The 15484-nt window shown below is 36.8% G+C and overlaps 1 protein-coding gene across 6 annotated transcripts in view; it reads right to left on the bottom strand.

The window, feature by feature from the left end:
• The window catches only part of TFDP2 (transcription factor Dp-2), a 162344-nt gene that overhangs the window by 63444 nt on the left and 83416 nt on the right, over positions 1-15484 (bottom strand). Inside the window, exon 1 of one of the 6 annotated variants that reach the window (XM_041733857.1) lies at positions 2532-2567. The exons of the other annotated variants lie outside the window; for them this stretch is intronic. The gene's annotated coding sequence lies outside the window, so the exon portion shown is untranslated. Of the gene's footprint in view, positions 1-2531; positions 2568-15484 lie in introns of those variants that run through there. 6 annotated transcript variants of the gene reach the window in all.

The following is a 15484-nucleotide window of genomic DNA, read 5'->3' on the forward strand; positions in this document are numbered from 1 at the left end:
TTGAAGGGGAGAGAGGGGGAAGGAGAGAGAGAATCTTAAGCAGCTCCACACCTGATGACGGGGCTCCATCTCACAACCCTGAGATCATGACACGAATCAAAATCAAGAGTTGGACCCTTAACCAACTGAGCCGTTTCCCTGTAATCCCATTTTAAACTCCATGTAAGTTATTTTACTTATCTTAGAGAGAAAAAAACGCTCAACTGCTACCTATTGCTGTTCCTTAAAAAAGCAAAACATATGAAGATAACTTTAGAATCTTAGTGTAATCTTAATTAAAACAATGACCTTAAAAACTTCAAAATATCTAAATTCTGTCATCATCTGAAACAAAGGAAATCTTCAGGGAAGCTCACAGATCCCAGTTAAAAGCAAGAGAAATCTTTAATGATTTCCTTGAGTACTGGTATCTTTTCCTGTCTTCTCTTTAGGCCAATTAACATTTAGAAAACCATTTTAATATTTGCTCCTTAAACAAATTTTGAACTATCATTCACAGAATTTTTTGGCTGTCATCTATTCTTACTAATTTTATAGTTTAGGGTATGGCAAATTTTTACTAAGTGACCAATATGTGAAAGATCTGGTGCTCAGCACTGGTTTTCCGCGAGCTAACTCTAAAGAAATACATAATGTTGTAATATGTATAAATGTACACTATACAACAGCACAGAGTTCCTTGGTTACTTGTAAAAGGAAAGGTTTTTTACTCATTATGAATTCCACAAATTCAAAAACTATTTTTTAAACTTTAACTGCTTTCATTACATGCATATTGCTTCCAAATTCTTCCTTTGCTACTTTACAGCAAATAAACATTCTTCTCTGTCCATTAGCAACCAACCCAAGCTTACTATCTGTTGAAAGGTTAATTTCAGTTAAATTAAAAATATTTCTCTTACATTTCTTATTCAGAGATCTTTTGGAATAAGTCTTATGCTTCTCACTGAAGATAAAAGGATTTCTCACATTATATGCAAATAATGTTTCATAATGCAATTGCATTTTGAGCCTTAGTATCTATTGTGCAATTACAAACTTTTGCAACCTAAGTATTCCTTATGTATTTTATAATGGCTAAAATTTTTCCCCAAATATTCTGTATGATTTAAAGGTCATTTTTTCCATAACTTACATGCACTAAAATTAACTTTCTCACGTCTCCATTAATTACACTTTCTTAGTAAAAAAAAAAAAAAAAGCCTCTCCAAAAGGTATGTTACTCTACTAATTCTTAAATTCTAAGTATAAAAGGATAAATTTTAAATGACTAAGTTTTATTTATTCCCTGATTAAGTCAGATTTACAACCTCCCCTCCCCATTCCAGCTACTGTGAATTTTGAATAAAACAACCTCAATTGTAACAGAAGAAACATCTGTTGCTTTTTTCTTCATCAGGGCTTTCCTAACTGAAAGAAAGGCTCTCTCTGCCTGACCTCCTCTTCCACTCCCCCTCCCCACCCACATTAAGTTCCTTAAAACTCTTTTTTAAAAGTAAGTGTATTATTTAAAATTTTACTGTATCTACTTAAAATGTCATAATCTATGTAGAAACATTCACTTCCTTATTGAAATTCAAAGAATGAGTAAATGTTATATACATTAAAAAACAAGAGATGTGACTGGTAGAGTGTTAATTGTAACTGAAATGCAGACTTTAGAGAGTATACTTGATCAACTCAATCAAGTTGTCACACATTCCGGGCTCACTCGGTATTATTTAGGGCTAAGATTTTCTTCATAGGTTTCAGATTCATATAGGATCTTACATGCTATATTTTCTTTGCCAATCCAACACTAACATAATGGCAGTCACTACCCCAAGAGGCAGACACCAAATGGTGCCACCCACACTCTCACACTGAGCCTCATAATAAACCATAAAGCAGTGGAATGCACCGGCCCCTTTATGAGCAAACAATGCCTGAGCTTCATTAGAATACAGCTGACATTTTCAAAGCACAAATACTTTTAAGAAAAATGTACTAGGGAAAAAAAGGAATGAAACAGCTATAGAAGCTGAAATTTTTTTTTAAGTGTCAGGTTTATTTCAAAGATCCTGAGGAAGCATATTTTGCGGCTGGCAATTTAAAAGTTTCCATCAATTAAAAAAAATGTATAGTTAAGGGCAAAAGCTTATTTTATTAACTACTGGGGGAAAAAAATGAAAGTAAAAACTATCATTTGAATTGCATTCACAAGTAATAACTATGAAGTCCCTTCAAAATTAATCCATTTCCTCAACTGCTTTCTTAGTTCTTGAACGAGGAAAACTGAGCTCCAGGATCATTTTCACATTTTAGTTGATTTATATAAGTAACTGAGTGATAAACTAAGCTTACTCTACCCCTCCCCCCTGCCCAACCCAACCCCCATACCCTGTAGTTTTCCTGTCTGCAACAAGCAAGGACGTCTTGAATTCAGCGTGCTCTTGGCTATTTATCAACTTAATATTGCTGCTGTTGGAGGAATATAAAATAAACGCGGTAAAAACTCACCCAGCAGTAAGAAACAAAATGATCTCTCTTACCTGGTCTAAAGAAGCATGCCTCTCACTGCAGCACCAACAACACTCTACAGTCTTTGTTACCATTCAGTGGAAACTTGAGACTGTGTCAGACATAAGCAATCGAGCTCAGAAAAGCTCAATTTAAAATACTTCTCAATAAAACTAAAAAGATGCTCAAGAAAACCGTTGAGGTAACTGGCTTTCAAAGGACCTATAAAGACTACTGTCTAATACAACAAGATCATCTGAAAGAAACTGGAAGTTTTAAGTCTTAAGAGACACAGGGGCTTTTTAATGTGTAGGATCTTACTTTCTTATTAAATTAAAGGTTGTTTTAAAAAATATGCTTAAAATAAAAGCAGTAGAATGATAAAATGGCTAACTCCAAGTTCACATTTTTCTAAATATCACTTGAATTTTAACTGGCTAAAAAAACAAGATTAAACTTACTCATGAAATCTGCATAATTCGAATTGTACATGTCAGGCTATTTGCTGGTTCCAAAGCAGTCACAAAGCAGGAGACCTTAATGCATCTTGAAAGCAGAGCAAAAGCACCAGAAGTTGGGGGGAGGGGGGGTGTGGGAGGAAAAAAAAAAAAAAAAAGAAAAATAAAGGAGGAGAAACTCTTGAAAAACTGGCCGGGGCTTTTCAACCTGTAATAACTGTCCAGCTCCTCTGGGAGGAAAAAAAAAAAAAAAAAAAGTCCTAGTCCTGCCCCCTGAGATAGGAGGCTATGTTTCAATGCCAAAATGAATGACAGGCCCATTTCTGATATCAACAAAGAGCAGCTTAGTTGTGCTCGATTTTTTTTCCCTTTCCCACACAGTTAGAAGTTCTAAATTTTTCAGGTTAGTATCTTTATATCTAGGGTTAAGTACCTTTCTCCATTTTCTCAAGAGAACCCCAGTGTGTTGTCCTAGTTTTTTTAAACGATTAATTAAAAACCCATACCTAATCATCTTACTTAGTTTTTCCTAGGCAGGAAGCTAAAAAAAAGATGACCTCTAAAAGTTCCTTTCTAAATCTATCCTTTGCAATATCAGATCACCATATGACTAATTATTAATATTAATAAGCTTTTCCTGAATCATGATATGTGGGTATAAGGAGAAACTAAAAGTAGGTAACAAATGTAAAAATAAGGTAACAGATAAAAATTTTCAACTAGCTAGACATAAAAATCATTTACTAAAGTACATGGGTATGATTATATACAAATTCAAAATAATAAACACTTTGATCAATGGTATATATTTACTGAATGCCTATTATGAGCCAAGCGCTATTTGGGGCTCTGAAGATATAGCAGTGAACACAAGAGACAAAAGCCAAAACAAAAATCCTTGTCTTTAGTGAGCTCTCCTAGATAGATGAAGATATCTCTTTCCTTTTTTGATTAGTTACCACCCAATCTGAAATATTCCCCTCTGAGAGTATGTCTTGACAACAGCTTCAGGAGGGCAAAGATTTTGTGCTTTCTTTGGTATTGTATCCTCAGTGTCTAAAGCAGGGCCTATTAGACCTTCAAATAGATATATGTGAATGAAACAGATCAAAGAGAGCCTTTTCTTAGTGAAACTTTTCTTTGCGAACAGATTCCGTACCACCTATTACACTTACATGCTTAAGGGTGTTAATTAACTTGTGTTGCAATTATATAATAGCTTAAAATTGAGAAAACAACTGCTTTGGCCCTGTGTCTCTTCAGATCCTAAAATCTGTTTTCACTATCAGATGTGAGGTCACTATACTTGAGTAAAGGAATCAGTTAAAATTTGATACACTGAGTTTCTGTGGACTATCAGATTTCAGAGGAGTTTGAATAAAAAAAGAACTTTGGAAATTACATGGCATCCCATTAGTTTTACATATGTGGGAATAACTTTAAACTTTCCATTCTTGATCACCTCACCATAAATCACACACAGAAAATAAGTGCACACCTTTAACCTGTCAAGTCAGCCAAAAGTGCTTATACATGTCACCGAAGGCCAGAATATTCAGGGGCTAGATAGATATGGTCACACCCATTCTAGTATAGTCTTAAAACAAAAGGAAATTAAACTTCTCAGTACTCATATATACTTATCATACTTCTAAATAGCAGAGTATCACTCCCTCCTCCTCCTGTCCCACCGCCAGAGCTGGACATGATTATAAATTCAAATATACACTACCTGGAACATTCACACATTTAGTATGTGTGGGTATTTTGTTGTTGTTGTTGTTTTATTTATTTGAGACAGTGTGAAAGAAAGAGTATGTGTGTGTGTGTGTGTGTGTGTGTGTGTGTGTGTGTGTGTGTGTGTGAAGCATGGGAGGGAAGAGCAGACTCCTTATTGAGCAGGGTACCTGACCCAGGGCTCCATCCTAGGATCCTGGGATCATGATCTGAGCTGCAGGCAGACACTTAATCAACTGAGCCATCCAGGTGCCCCTAGTGGATGTTCTCACAATAAATCTAATAGCAACCCAAGGTCAGGAAGACATGCTATGACTGAGATCAAGTAATGGGTAAGATAAAGTGGGGCCCACGCAGGATTTCATCACGAATGGTTCCTGCAGGAGCGATTTTTCTTTTCCCTAGCCATCATTCATTCTTTCTTCAACAAATACTGAGAGCCTATAATGTATCATGCAATGAGCTAGGAAGCAAATTGACCTGTTCTCTACTGTCTACCCGACAGATCTGACCTCAAGCCTCTCCCTATTCTTCCATTTTCCTCCTCTATGCTTGCCTTCCATGCCAGTGCCCCTTCCCCAGTCCCAAATTCCACACTTACTCTGCCCTTCAATCTACTTCCAGGCCTTTCTGGGCAAGTAGCATAATCACTAGCTTCTGTGTTCCTTTATTACTGTATCACACACTTTGGGGGAATGATGAGTCTTCCTACTGGCGTAACAAAATATATCTTGTGTAGGTCTTCTCAAACAACTTCTCCTTAATCTTCTTAGAAAATACACTCAAAAAATAAATAAAAGAAAACAAAACAGGGGATCCCTGTGTGGCGCAGTGGTTTGGCGCCTGCCTTTGGCCCAGGGCGCGATCCTGGGGACCCGGGATCGAGTCCCACGTCGGGCTCCCGGTGCATGGAGCCTGCTTCTCCCTCTGCCTGTGTCTCTGCCTCTCTCTCTCTCTCTGTGACTATCATAAATAAATAAAAATAAATAAAAATTAAAAAAAAAAAGAAAACAAAACAAAACAAAGAAAATCCACTCAAGCATCGTATTATTTAGAACCACTGGTTGCACAAAGAACACCCAAGAGGGCTAGGTATTCACTCCTCCAGGTATATGCTAACTTATTCAGACTAGTTTCCTATGCTTTGGTAACTTGACCACATTTTGCAGGTACCTTTCTGATTCTGTAGGCAGAAATGATACTATGATAGCACAACCATAGTTTTTATTCGCCCATTCCTGCTTACTTTAGGACCCATGTCTCTGCCAGGTCCAAGTTGTGAGGGAATGGAGATTACCTATGTTAGTTTCCTATACTTAATCACATTCTGAAATAAAATGTCTAATCATCCTGATGAGAACTACACCTAAAACAAAGGGTTCCTTTGCTAAGTGATGGTTTCTTAAAAATATCTTGCAATAAAAAGTAACTTCCCTGGGGCGCCTGGGTGGCTCAGTCACAGTTAAGTGTCTACCTTCCACTCAGGTCATGGTTACAGGGTCCAGCAATGGAGCTCCGCATCGCATCATCACATCATCTGGCTCCTTGCTCAGTAGGGAGCCTGCTTCTCCTCCCACCCCAGCCCCCCAACCCCTGCCCCCACAATCTTAACTTCCCTGCTCATGCTCTCTCTCTCTCTCTCTCTAATAAATAAAATCTTTCAAAAGAAAAAGTAACTTCACCTTCACTTGCTCCTCTTCCTCTTCCCATCTTTAAATACAGATATTTTTTCTTTCTTCTTTTTTTTAAGATGTATTTATTTTTTTCATGAGAGACACACAGAGAGAGGCAGAGGCATAGGCAGAGGGAGAAGTAGGCTCCCTGCGGGGAGCCCGATGCAGGACTCAATCCCAGCACCCCAGGATCACGACCTGAGCCAAAGGCAGATGCTCAACCACTGAGCCACCCAGGTGCCCCCTGATCTTTTCTTCTAAGAGTTTTGTAGTAATAATTTTGCTACTTCATGGATACAGAGTTCTGGTTTTACAAGATGAAAAATTATAGAGATGGATGTTATGATAGTTGCACAGCTCTATGAATATATTCTGTACCATTGAATGGTATATTTAAAAATGGCGAGAATAAGTTTTATGTTATGTATATCTTACCATAATAAAGAAATTAACAAAACAAAACAAAACTCATGTAGGAATGAGAGCGTACCTTCCATTTAATTTTACTATGAACTTAAAACTTTGCTGACAAAATTGTCTACTTTTTAAAAAAGCACATGTAACAATCTTGTTCAAAATGTCTTTTCTCCTCTTCTTTACCCCTTTAGTCCATCCAGTCCACAGTATCCACTAGTACTTCCACCTCTATTATAAGAACTTCCCTTACTTCTTGGGTCTAACCTAATATCCTACCTGTATATTCTTACATAAAAAACATTAAATTATCAAGTCCACATAGTCTATAAGATACATTAAAATATCAAGTCCACATAGCTAAGATCAATGTGCTGTAAGAATAATTTTGTTAAAAAAGAATAATTTTGTTACAATCTAAATTATAACGATTAAATTACATGATAAATTCTAAATGAGATGTTGCCAAAGCTGCAAAATTAAGTTATTAGTTCATTAAATCTACACATATTTACTGTTTACAACATGCCAGCCTTAAGTGGGGGACCTAAAAATACATGGGAGAAGGAAAAAATATAATCCCTAGCCTCAGGAAGTTACAGTCTAATAGAGGAAACACTATAAACAAGCAAACAAATACAAAAATACCAATTGTGTCCATTGCTAGGAAAGAAACTAGTGGCATCAGAGAGCTCGGGAGTATTCCACGTGTGCTCCTTAGACAAGGTGCACTGGGAAGATCTCTCTGCAGGGAGTGATATTTAAGCTGCAACCTGGAAGATGAGGAGGTGTCAGCAAGGTAAAAGCAGGGAGAAGAGCACTTCAGACAGCACAGAATAGTGAAAAGGTTCACAACACTCATAGCCTTAAAAGTAAGGCAAATAAATTGAAACTGAGGAAGCCAAACAGAATATATATAAGGGAATGACTTTAGGGAAAAAAGTAATTTACTAATTTTTGTTATTTACACAAAATAGTAGAAAGAATCCATTTCTTATTTTCTTATCTGAGGCTACAACAAAAGAACATGGGGGAATGAATCAGGATCACGGATGCCATTCTGAGCAAAAATCTAAAAGGGAATTCCAGGATTATCAGACCTCAACAAACATTCTCTAAACACAATCATGAATGCACAATATTCCACTGTAAACATGTGCCATATTTTATTTCCCTACAAATGGATACTACACAATCTCCTTATTTTGCCATTATAATTATGTAAAAAAATATGTAATAAACACTTCCACATTCAAATCTTATTCTTTTTTTGAAGATTTTATTTACTTATTTGAGGGAGAGAGAGACAGACAACAGGGGAAGGAGCAAAAGGAGAGGGACAAGCAGACTACTGTGAGTGCAGAGCCCAATGTGGGGTTCAATCCTACCACCCTGAGATCACGGCTTGAGCCCAAATCAAGAGTTGGACACTTAACCAACTGAGCCACCCAGGTGCCCCTCTCTTATTCTTTTCTGATGACAAACTCCCAGAAGGGTTTTACTAGGTGAAAATATATCAACTGTTTTAAGTTTGATGTATATTACCAATTGTCTTCCCAGAGGACTTAACACGGATTCATGCTTTTTTTTTTCTCCTCTGATTCATACTCCTAAGAGAAGTAGATTTAAAGAATAAGAAGGATAAATAAAAGTAAACAGGAGAAAATAAAAATCATCCATTATTCAAATACCCTGAAATAATTATAATGAATGTTTTACATACACATATCAAGTCTTTTTCTATGCCATATATTTTTCTTTTTCCAAGGAAAGCAGCGGTAGGGATCATGCTGTACATGCTGGTTTTAACTCTGAACTCAATAAGTTGTTTAGTTTATAACATCTATAGAATATACAATACTCAGTATTTGTCACACTGCTTTCAATTTTTCATTTTATTTATTTATTCATTTATTTGACAGAGAGAGAGAATGCACGCGCATGTGCACAAGCAGGGGGCGAGGCAAAGGGAGAGGGAGAAGCTGGCTCCTGGCTGAGCAGGGAGCTCAACGCAGGGCTTGATCCCAGGACCCTGGGATCATGACCTGAGCAGAAGGCAGTCCAACCAAATAAGCCATCCAGGCACACCCTCCCCCCAACCCCCGGCAATTTTTCATTCTCATCAACAATGCTGTGCTGAACATTCTTTGCTAAAATCTTCACACAAGTCTTCCTTTAATTAGGATAAACCCACAGAAATGAAAATGTGGAGTCAGAGTTTGCATATTTTAAAGATTTTTGAAATACCCTGAACAAATCATCCTCCAAAGAGGTTTATCACTCTAAGTTCCAGATCTGCCTCTACCAACTCCAAAGTGGGTATTAACAACAATAACAACAAAACAAAATCTTTGCTAAACTGAGTGGCAAACATTGGCTTTTGTTATTTAAATTTGCATTTGATCACTGGTTAAGTTGAATATGTATTTATATTTTTATTATCCATTTGCATTTCTGTGTAATGCCAATATTTAATTTATTTATTATTTATGTTTACTAAGCCTCCTCTGGTCTGTGAAATTTCTCAGATCTGCCTTGTTTTTGATGACCTTGACAATTTTGAGAAGTATTGGTCCGGTATTTTGTAGAATGCCATTCAATATGGGTTTGCCTGATTTTTTTCTCAGACTAGAGTTACAAATTATTGGGAGGAAGATCTCATCACATCATATTAAGGGTACCAGCTATCAACACGATTTATGACTGATAAAGGATCAACTGGCCACGGCTATTTTTTTAGGTTTCTCTACTGTAAAGTTACCCTCCCTCCTCTACCCTGTGTTTCCATAAACTATAATTTGGAAGCACCCCACTAAATGCACCCCAGACTCACAGAATGGGTGGAGGGTTTAAGCTCTACCTTCTTGAAGAAGTTTCTAAATTAGTGTGTAAATAAATTATTTGGAACTCTGTATGGAGAGACCTGTCTCTTCTCTCTCACTTATTTATTCAATCACTATTTATATGAGTATGCAATGATGTATTTTTATTTTACACTTAAAGTTAAAATCTTATCTTGCATTATTTATTTTGCTGCTCAAACTGCTCTAGTTTGGCCACTGGGATCTTTTTCAGATTATCTCCTGTGTTGCTTTGGCATGATCTACCCCCCTCCCTTTTTTTTTACTACTTCCTTGCTTTCTGGTTTTCTACAGTACTCCAGCTTCATCTTGTATATTTCCTGCCCTAAACCTATATTAGCTATTTTTCTAAGGAGCCTTGGATCCTTTTAGTGGAGAATGGTATTAGAAATCAAGATCAGGAAAAAAAAAAAAAAGGAATCCAAGATCAGGGTGGTAGGTGACACTATTGGTTTTAAAAAACTAACAAGGGCAGCTGAGGTGGCTCAGCAGTTAAGCGCCGCCTTCAGCCGAGGGTGTGATCCTGCGCTGGGCTCCCTGCATGGGGCCTGCTTCTCCCTCTGCCTGTGTCTCTGCCCCTCTCTGTGTGTCTCTTGTGAATAAATAAATAAATAAAATCTTTAAAAAAAAAAAAAAAACTCTAACAAGATTTGATTGAAATGGCTTTATGTAGTTTTTATTTGATTTGGAAAGAACTGTCAAATTTAAAATACTTCTTTTTCTCTTTTAAGAATATAGAATTACTTTCATTTATTGAGTTATCCTTTATGTTTCTTAGTACATAATAAAACAATCGCTTTTTCTGTATATCACAGCAATGATAATAATTTAAATATCCTTTGATATTTCTTCCATCTGCTACTACAAATCCTCCAGGCCTTACAAGGTCTCTAACACTTCACAGGATTTCTGTAAGCCTTTAGAGGAGTGATCTTCAGCTTTGGCTGCACATTTGAGTCAAACGGGAAACTTATAGCCAAGTCACACTTCAAACCAACTCCATCTAAATCACTGAAGTTGGGACGGAGGCATTAGTATTGTTCTAAAGGTATCAGATGATTCCAGTGTGTATCTAAGCTAAGGAACACTACTTTAGTCTTTTACATGGCCTCATTAAAAGTTCATTCTCAGTAAGTACTGCTGAGTAATGTTGCCTCTACTCGAAACAGATCACCTCCCCCTTCCTCTGCAGAAACACTGGCAGTCCATGAGATGCCAAAGCTTCAAGTTTCACCTTTTCTGAAGTAAGTAAGAATATTTTGCTCCCTTACTCTATTACCCTGTAAGAGACAGACATAGGCAGCACTGCTAGTGATTAACAAGATGATTCTCATTAAATTATATTTTTAAAGATCACTGTGTTTTGGAGTGCTTGAGTGGCTCAGTTTGTTGAGCATCTGCCTTTGGTTCACGTCATCATCCTGTAATCACCAGATTAAGTCCCACAACTGGCTCCCTGCTTGACAGGGAGTCTGCTTCTCCCTCTGCCCTTCCCCTGCTTGTGTGTGCTTGCATGCACGCTCTCTCTCACTCTTGCTCTCAAATAAATAAATTTAATTTTTTTTTTCAAAAGATAATCTTTTTTTTGTTTTGTTTTCATATAAACTTATACATATCCTATTCTCATAGGATTCAAACATGACTCAAATAGGTCTGGCTATAACACCATCATGCAATATAAGAATCCTTTCCCTGGGCAGCCCCGGTGGCGCAGCGGTTTGGAGCTGTCTGCAGCCTGGGGTGTGATCCTGGAGACCCTGGATCGAGTCCCACATCCGGCTCCCTGCATGGAGCCTGCTTCTCCCTCTGCCTGTGTCTCTGCCTCTCTCTCTCTGTGTCTATGAATAAATAAATAAAATCTTTAAAAAAAAAAAAAAAGAATCATTTCCCTTTTCTAAAGACCAAGATGTTTCTTAAAGGTTCAGCCTCTTTCTTCCCCTGAGCTACAATGAACACAATCAAAGCAATATTAGAACTCAAACCCAGCTCAACTCCTGACTGACTCAATCCCACAGACAAATGGCCTAACTAAAGAAATGTGCCCATTTCCAGGTATAAATAGTATTTACTTCAATCTCTGCTGGTCTTTTATTTTATTTTATTTATTTATTTATTTATTCATGAGAGACACTAGAGAGGCAGAGACAGAGGCAGAGGGAGAAGCAGAGTCTCCACAGGGAACCTGATGTGGGACCTGACCCCAGGACCAAGGGATAACGCCCCAAGTCAAAGGCAGATGCTCAACTACTGAGCCACCCAGGTGTCCCACTACTGTTCTTTTATATAGAATATCTGGCATTAAAATTATAACACACATACAAAAGAGGGTTAAAAAAAAAAAACCTACTGCAAGAGCTAAAGCAATCAATAGAAACAGACTAATATATGACCCAGATTTTGGAAATATCAGACATAGGCTTTAAAATAACTATTTCAACATTCTCATTAATAGACTGGAGGAAAATTTCTTCCTATCTTTAATCATTTTATTTTATTTTATTAAGATTTTATTTATTTATTCATGAGAGACAGAGAGAAAGGCAGAGACACAGGCAGAGGGAAAAGTAGGCTCCATGCAGGGAGACTGACGTGGGACTCAATCCTGGGTCTCCAGGCTGCCCTCTTTAATCATTTTAAAAGATAACTAAGAATCTAACCAGGGCAGCCCGGGTGGCTCAGCGGTTTAGTGCCACCTTTGACCCAGGGTCTGATCCTGGAGACCCGGGATGGAGTCCCACGTCAGTCTCCCTGCATGGAGCCTGCTTCTCCTTCTGCCTGTGTCTCTGCCTCTCTCTCTGTGTCTCTTATGAATAAACAAATAAAATCTTAAAAAAAAAAAAAAAAAAGAACCTAACCAAAATACTCACAATGTATTATAGGGTTTATCATTATGTAAAAACAAAATGTATGCTAACAGTGCATAAAAGATATGAAAGCAGAAAAGGAAGTATATATGTATACAATAACATTCCTTGAAAGTAGACTGTGTATCTACTTACAGAGTAGATAGCTCTGTAAATCTCAGAACAAACACTAAATATAAAAGACTTAAAAGGAGATATAACAAATAGCAAAGATAAAATGAACACAAAAGGGAATAATAAGAAAAATATCTAATTTATCCAAAATAAATCCAGAAAAATAAAGAAAAGGAATAGAGAACAGATGGACCATATAGGAAGTAAAAAACCCATAGCAATATGGCAGATTCAAATCCAACATCTCAATAATTACATTAACTGTAAATTATCTAGAGATCCTAATTAAAATTCAGAGATTCCCAGACCAAGGACTGTTACCAGAGATAAACTCGGGTATTACATAATGAAACATCAAAAGAAACATGCACAAAAAACATCACAAAAAGAAAACATCATTAAAAAAACAAAATAAGATGTAACAATCTTAACTGTGCATGTACCCAATGAAAGAGTTTCAAAATATATGTAAGAAAAAGTGACAATTCAAAGGAGAAACAGAAAAGGCACCGTTATATTGGAGACCAACATTCCTCTCTCAGTATTCAACAGAACAAGTACACACATAGGACAACTCACTGAAACACAAGAAACTGTGAACAACACTAGTAATCAACTTGACATCATTAATATTTACAGATAACTCCACTCAACATCATCAAAATCTAGTCTTTTCAGTTCACCTGGAACATTAACTGAGATAGGCCACACAATAGTTCTTGAAACAAACTTTAAACTGCAAAACAATTTAAATAACCTCCAAAGGACAGGCTCTGATCATAATAGAATTAAACTAAAAATCAGTTACAGAAAGATTTCAGGAAAATTCCCAAATATTAAACAACACATCTCCAAATTCATGAAAGCCACAAACTACCAGAGCTCACGCAAGAAAAAACAGGCCGAGTAGCCCTATACCTATTACAGAAGTTAAATTCTCAGTTTATAGCCTCCAGAAAACTCCAGGCCCAAATGTCTTCACTGGCAATTTCTACCAAATATTTATGGAGTAACTAATTTAACACTATACAAACTCTTTCAGAAAATACGAGAGTAGAAAACATTCTCCAACTCATTTGATAAGGCCAGCACTAACCTGATTCAAAACCAAAGAAATCACAAGATAATTCCAAACCAATTATCCTGCTTGAACAGTCGCAAAGAACCTATTAATTAACAAGCCTTAAAAAAGAATGAAATTCTGATACATGCTACAATATAGATATATCTCGAAAATATTATGCTAAGTGCAATAGGCCAGACAAAAGAACCAATAATGTATGTCTTCACTTACATAAGGAAGGCACCTAGGATAATCAAATTCATAAAGACAAAAAATGAGATCAATGGTTACCAGTACCTAGAGAAGGGGGAATACAGTATTATTATTTAATGAGTACAGTGTTTTCGTTTGGGATGATGAAAAAAATTGGAGATGGACAGTGGTGATGGTTGCACAACAGTGTGAATGTATTCAAAGCCACCAAAGTACACACTTGAAAATGGTTAAGATAGTAAATTTTATGTTATGTATATTTTACCACCATAAAAAAGATCCTTAACAAAATGTTAGCAAACTTGATACAACAATAGATAAAAAAGAATATTTTATTATGAGCAAATAATGTCTATCTAAAGAATGCTGGCTGGCACAGATAATCCAAAAGAATCTATAAAAAAGCTAGCAAAAGTAATACATTTTAATAAACTAATGAGGTTAGCAAGGTTGCAGAGCTCAAAATATACTACAAAAAACACCAAAAAACAAGAAAGAGTCAACTTTACTGCATATAAGAACCTCAATAAACCTGGCTTTAAAAAACAAAGCAACAGAAAATCAAGTAAATAATAGTGGCGCTAGTGGACCTTCTTAGCATGTTCTTGTTTTAAATAGGAATGTGCATGGGATGCCTGGGTGGCTCAGTGGTTAAGTGCCTGCCTTTGGCCCAGGGCGTGATCCTGGAGTTCTAAGATTGAGTCCCACATCAGGCTCCCTGTATGGAGCCTGCTTCTCTCTCTGCCTGTGTCTCTGCCTCTGTGTCTCTCATAAATAAATAAAAGTCTCAAAAAAAAAAAAAAAGGAATGTGTGTTTCTAATGGAAATGTTTTATTTTATTTTACATATTTATATATTTATTTTAAAGATTTTATTTATTTACTAATGAGACACAGAAAGAGAGAGAGAGAGAGAGAGAGAGAGAGAGAGAGTGGCAGAGACACAGGCAGAAAGAGAAGCAGGCTCCATGCAGGGAGCCTGACGTGGGACTTGATCCCAGGTCTCCAGGATCACACCCTGGGCTGAAGGCGGCGCTAAACCACTGAGCCCCCCCCCCCCCCCCCCCGGCTGCCCTATATTTACGTATTTAATTCATTCATGAGAGACACACAGAGAGAGGAAGAAACACAGGTAGAGGGAGAAGAAGGCTCCCCGTGGGGAGCCCTATGTGAGACTTGAATCCAGGATCTGGGGATGACAACCTGAGCCAAAGGCAGATGTTCAACCACTGAGCCACCCAGGCGCCCCTGGAAATGTTTTAAATATGATACTGGCTAATAACTTAAAGATGGACTTTTAAAAAAATACGTATCTTTTAATTCCTACTTCAGAGAGATTTTTAAGAAGTGACCACATTTTTTAAAATGTAGCCTGTAAAGTATTTCAGACAAAAATATGGCTTCTCTTGATCTATCTATATAAATGTATTATTGGCAAATTCTTATAATTAAATCAAGCATTTTTCTTGAGACAAATTCTACATAGTTCATGGTACATAGTTCTCTCATTATAATGTCAATTTTATTGCTAATAATTTGGGGTTTTGCTTTTATAGCTGTGTGATTGGTTTGTAACTTTCCATACTGTT

This window comes from Vulpes lagopus, chromosome 19, assembly GCF_018345385.1.
Source record: "Vulpes lagopus strain Blue_001 chromosome 19, ASM1834538v1, whole genome shotgun sequence".
Taxonomy (NCBI): Eukaryota; Metazoa; Chordata; class Mammalia; order Carnivora; family Canidae; genus Vulpes; species Vulpes lagopus.